Source organism: Bos grunniens, chromosome 28 (genome assembly GCF_055505025.1).
Source record: "Bos grunniens cultivar Pamir isolate PY7600 chromosome 28, Bosgru_T2T1.0, whole genome shotgun sequence".
Classification (NCBI taxonomy): domain Eukaryota; kingdom Metazoa; phylum Chordata; class Mammalia; order Artiodactyla; family Bovidae; genus Bos; species Bos grunniens.
The window spans coordinates 45,332,155-45,338,154 of NC_141192.1; positions in this window are offsets into that span (position 1 = coordinate 45,332,155).

Below are 6,000 nucleotides of genomic sequence, written 5' to 3' on the forward strand. Positions count from 1 at the left end.
ATCCAATAAAATATTTGAAGAGATAATAGCTGAAAACTTCCCCAACATGGGAAAGGAAATAGTCAACTAAGTCCTGGAAGTGCAGAGAATTTCAAGCGGGATAAATCAAAGGAGGAACACATTGAGACACATAGTAATCAAACTGACAAAAATTAGAGGCAAAGATAAAATATTAAAAGCAACAAGGGAAAAATGACAAATACCATACAAAGGAACTCCCATAAACTTATTAGCTGATTTCTCAACAGAAACTCTACAAGCCAAAAGGGAATAGCATAATGTATTTAAAGTGATGAAAGGGAAGAACGTACAACCAAGAATACCCTACCCAACAAGACTCTCATTCAGATTTGATGGAGAAATCAAAAGCTTTCAAGGTAAGCAAAAGTTAAGGGAATTCAATACCACTAAACCAGCTTTTCAACAAATGCTAAAGGAACTTCTTTAGGCAAGAAACACAATAGAAGGAAAAGATCTACACAAAATAAACCCAAAACAATTCATAAAATGGTAATAGGGTCATACATATTGATAATTACCTTAGATGTAAATGGATTAAATGCACCAACCAAAGGAGATAGACTGTTGGGCAGATGAAAAAATGAGCATGCATACCTTTCCACTTATCACATCACTCTACTTAACCCCCCAAATTGCATATAATTATTTTATATTGTTAGGTTAGTCATAATTCCAGTATGGCTTACAATTGTAATTATCTTTTAGTTTTTGTCTGGCTATTGATTGTGAAAACTGATAAACATCTTTTACTATTGTGCATATGTAACTGTTATTCATTTTAATACCATTGTATACATTACTTTGCCAACAAAGGTCCGTCTAGTCAAGGCTATGGTTTTTCCAGTAGTCATGTATGGATGTGAGAGTTGGACTGTGAGGAAAGCTGAGCGCCGAAGAATTGATGCTTTTGAACTGTGGTGTTGGAGAAGACTCTTGAGAGTCCCTTGAATTGCAAGGAGCTCCAACCAGTCCATTCTAAAGGAGATCAGTTCTGGGTGTTCTTTGGAAGGAATGATGCTAAACCTGAAATTTCAGTACTTTGGCCACCTCATGCGAGGAAAGACTCTAATGCTGGGAGGGATTGGGGGCAGGAGGAGAAGGGGACGACAGAGGATGAGATGGCTCGATGGCATCACTGACTCGATGGATGTGAGTTTGAGTGAACTCCGGGAGTTGGTGATGGACAGGGAGGCCTGGCGTGCTGCGATTCATGGGGTCGCAAAGGGTTGGATATGACTGAGTGACTGAACTGAACTGAACTGATCATGATTGATCAACAGAAAATAATAGTATTCTATATCACTAAAACTACCATTTAATAGAAGAACTTGTAATCACTTTTTAAAATCCAGATGCACATTAGAATTACCTTGAAATTTTTTGAAAAATACAAATGTTCAGGTATTGCTTTTTCCTCCAGAGCTCCATATATGATTGTAATGAGCAGCCATGCTTAGAAACAACCGGGCTACGATCTTTTACTTTATCCAGTTTGTTTTTTCATCTCATACTCAGGGTTCCCATGTCATTTACATTATGATACCCAATTTCACCATGTCTTTTTTTGTTGCTCTTTCTCAAGGCTTTATTGAGTGCAGCAGAAAAGCTTTTGCACACACATACATATATATAGTATGAATCAGATCAGATCAGTCGCTCAGTCATGTCTGACTCTTTGCGACCCCATGAATTGCAGCACGCCAGGCTCCCTGTCCATCACCAACTCCCGGAGTTCACTCAGACTCACGTCCATCGAGTCATTGTTGCCATCCAGCCATCTCATCCTCTGTCATCCCCTTCTCCTCCTGCCCCCAATCCCTCCCAGCATCAGAGTCTTTTCTAATGAGTCAACTCTTCACATGAGGTGGCCAAAGTACTGGAGTTTCAGCTTTAGCATCATTCCTTCCAAAGAAATCCCAGGGCTGATCTCCTTCAGAATGGACTGGTTGGATTTCCTTGCAGTCCAAGGGACTCTCAAGAGTCTTCTCCAACACCACAGTTCAAAAGCATCAATTCTTCTGTGCTCAGCCTTTTTCACAGTCCAACTCTCACATCCATACATGACCACAGGAAAAACCATAGCCTTGACTAGATGAAACTTTGTTGGCAAAGTAACATCTCTGCTTTTGAATATGCTACCTAGGTTGGTCATAACTTTCCTTCCAAGGAGTAAGCGTCTTTTAATTTCATGGCTGCAGTCACCATCTGCAGTGATTTTGGAGCCCAGAAAAATAAAGTCTGACAGTGTTTCCACTGTTTCCCCATCTATTTCCCATGAAGTGGTGGGACCGGATGCCATGATCTTCGTTTTCTGAATGTTGAGCTTTAAGCCAACTTTTTCACTCTCCACTTTCACCTTCATCAAGAGGCTTTTGAGTTCCTCTTCACTTTCTGCCATAAGGGTGGTGTCATCTGCATATCTGAGGTTATTGATATTTCTCCCAGCAATCTTGATTCCAGCTTGTGTTTCTTCCAGTCCAGCGTTTCTCATGATGTACTCTGCATAGAAGTTAAATAAACAGGGTGACAATATACAGCCTTGACGAACTCCTTTTCCTATTTGGAACCAGTCTGTTGTTCCATGTCCAGTTCTAACTGTTGCTTCCTGACCTGCATACGAATTTCTCAAGAGGCAGATCGGGTGGTCTGGTATTCCCATCTCTTTCAGAATTTTCCACAGTTTATTGTGATCCACACAGTCAAAGGCTTTGGCATAGTCAATAAAGCAGAAATAGATGTTTTTCTGGAACTCTCTTGCTTTTTCCATGATCCAGCGGATGTTGGCAATTTGATCTCTGATTCCTCTGCCTTTTCTAAAACCAGCTTGAACATCAGGAAGTTCACGGTTCACATATTGCTGAAGCCTGGCTTGGAGAATTTTAAGCATTACTTTACTAGAGTGTGAGATGAGTGCAATTGTGCGGTAGTTTGAACATTATTTGGCATTGCCTTTCTTTGGGATTGGAATGAAAACTGACCTTTTCCAGTCTTGTGGCCACTGCTGAGTTTTCCAAATTTGCTGGCATATTGAGTGTAGCACTTTCACAGCATCATCTTTCAGGATTTGAAATAGCTCAACTGGAATTCCATCACCTCCACTAGTTTTGTTCATAGTGATGCTTTCTAAAGCCCACTTGACTTCACATTCCAGGATGTCTGCTCTAGGTCAGTGATCACACCATCGTGATTATCTGGGTTGTGAAGATCTTTTTTGTACAGTTCTTCTGTGTATTCTTGCCATCTTTTCTTAATATCTTCTGCTTCTGTTAGGTCCATACCATTTCTGTCCTTTATCGAGCCCATCTTTGTATGAAATATTCCTTTGGTATCTCTGATTTTCTTGAAGAGATCTCTAGTCTTTCCCATTCTGTTGTTTTCCTCTATTTCTTTGCATTGATCACTAAAGAAGGCTTTCTTATCTCTTCTTGCTATTCTTTGGAACTCTGCATTCAGATGTTTATATCTTTCCTTTTGTCCTTTGCTTTTCGCTTCTCTTCTTTTCACAGCTATTTGTAAGACCTCCCCAGATAGTCATTTTGCTTTTTCGCATTTCTTTTCCATGGGGATGGTCTTGATCCCTGTCTCTTGTACAATGTCATGAACCTCATTCCATAGCTCATCAGGCACTCTATCAGATCTAGGCCCCTAAATCTATTTCTCACTTCCACTGTATAATCATAAGGGATTTGATTTAGATCATACCTGAGTGGTCTAGTGGTTTTCCCTACTTAATATAATATATATATTTGGGAAAACATGGATTTTTGCTTAGCTAAAACATTTATAACATTTTGGTTTCACTTGTTTGACTAAGTATGAATAGAATGCTAGATTTCTAATTTATATTCACTCAAAACTTTGATATACTTCCATCTATTCTGGCATCTAGTATTACTGCTAAAAGTCTAGGAAACATTATTTTAGTGATTTTTTAAGAAAAATTTCTTATGAGGCTTGAAACTTCTAATACAATTCTGAGAATATGAAGAAATACTATGTCATAAAAAACAGGAAATTAACATGTGATACAGTATTATTAACAGATTTTATTCAAATTTCACAAAACTTTATGCTAGTGTCTGTTATTTGTTTTCATACCTTATTTAAGATTCCACATTATATTTAGATGAATTCGGCAGTTTCAACTGCATGCAACAATTTCTGATGAATTCTGTTTTCATTTTTACTCTGTAACAGATATTTTCTAATTTTCCTTATTATGGTTTCTTAGATACACCCATCATTTAAAAGTGAACATTTAATTTCCAAATACATGGATTTTTAAATTATCTTTAATATTAATTTCTCATTTAAATACTTTATTCTCTGCAATCACCCTCTCTGTTTTTTCAGTCTTTTAACTTTATTGAGGCTTTCAGTGGCTAAGTCAAAGATCTCTCTTGGTAAAAGTCACATTGCACTTGAAAATATGTGGGTTATTTCACATATCTTTTGATACTGATTTCTAACATAATTCCATAATGATGAGAATAGATTCTGTATGATTTCAATACCTTTAGACCATGAAACTTTTGCACCTTGTTTTATGTCCCCGGATATGTTCCAGTGACTTTTGGTGTATAGTCTATGGGAATTTAACTATAATTTGTATCCTGCAGTTGTGTGAAAATTGTATAAATTTTAATTATGTTGAATTGGTTCATAGTGCTTTTCAGGTCTACTATATCTTTCTACTTTTTTGTCTATTCATTCTATTAATTTTTGAGAGTTTGATATTAGGAAACTCGAACTAAAATCTTAATTTATATACTTTAAAAATTGTAATATATAGTAGAACTATATGTAATTTTGTACTGTACTTTCCAAGTTTCCTATAAAGGTGTTATCATGCTTTCATAATTTAAAAAATAAAAAATAAGAAAAAAAGTGAATGAATTTTTTGAGTGAGTTCATATATTCCTTGATGCTACAATCAAGATTTCAACCTGAATCCCCTGAGCTCTGAAGCTCATGCTTATGCTTTTTTTTTTTTTGTTTATCTGCTTCTTGCCTGTTGATTTTGGGCTGGACCACAACTTGAGTAGTGGTTGGCCATGAGCAAGCCTACCCGAGGTGACCACTGTTCCTCAGGCTTAGTTCCAAAATGGGCCATGCAGGACAGACTGGAGCCTGAGTCACCTGCTGTGGGGTTGTCACACGCATCCCTACAGCACTAGCTGACTAGCACTTGCCTAACTTCCTCCCTGGAAATGACAGCCAGGAATATATGTTTATTAATCCAATCAACAGTTATCAATTCCTCACCCTGCAGGCCTTGGGTTTGGCTCTGGAGATTCAGCAGTTAATGAGGCAGACCCCACAGTTTTGTCAGTGTTATTGGCTGTCTCTTCTTTCCCTCTCCAGTTTTTAAGTATAAACATGAAGGCCACACACACATTTCCCTCTTCTGTCTCTTGGTCCAGTCTCTGGACTGTGAAGCCGAACAAATGTCAACTTCACTTTGCACCCGGCCTTCTCTGACGCCCTCAGGCTGCACATTTCCTAGACTAAACGTCTCCCCACCTCTGAGCCTCTTCCTTCTGGGCCCCATTCCACACTGTCTGGCACCTTAGGCCTGCCTCTGAAGGGGTCACTGGGATGGCTAGTTCCAGACCAGGCTGGCAGGTCGCCCATCGCCCCCTTGAGAGCATAGCTGTGTGGGGACCGTCCACTATCCCCTGCATAGCCAGGCCTACACCCTCTCAGAGCTTCCTGCGATCTGGCTTCTATGGACCACTCAGGCCTCATTCCTCTGACTGGGCCACCAACACCCTTCCCTGGAGGGAAACGTGAACATGGACATGAACATGCAGAAGCCGTTGCCTTGAAAACACATGAGAATGCTGGTGCCCCAGCCTCGTCTGTGGCTCCTACGAGCTGCCTTCCTCCACCCTTCTTTCTCCAGGGTGTCCTCCTTGCTTTCCAAACTGTCCTGTGCAACAGAGACAGAAAAATAGAGCAACTGGAGAAAGCAGAAGG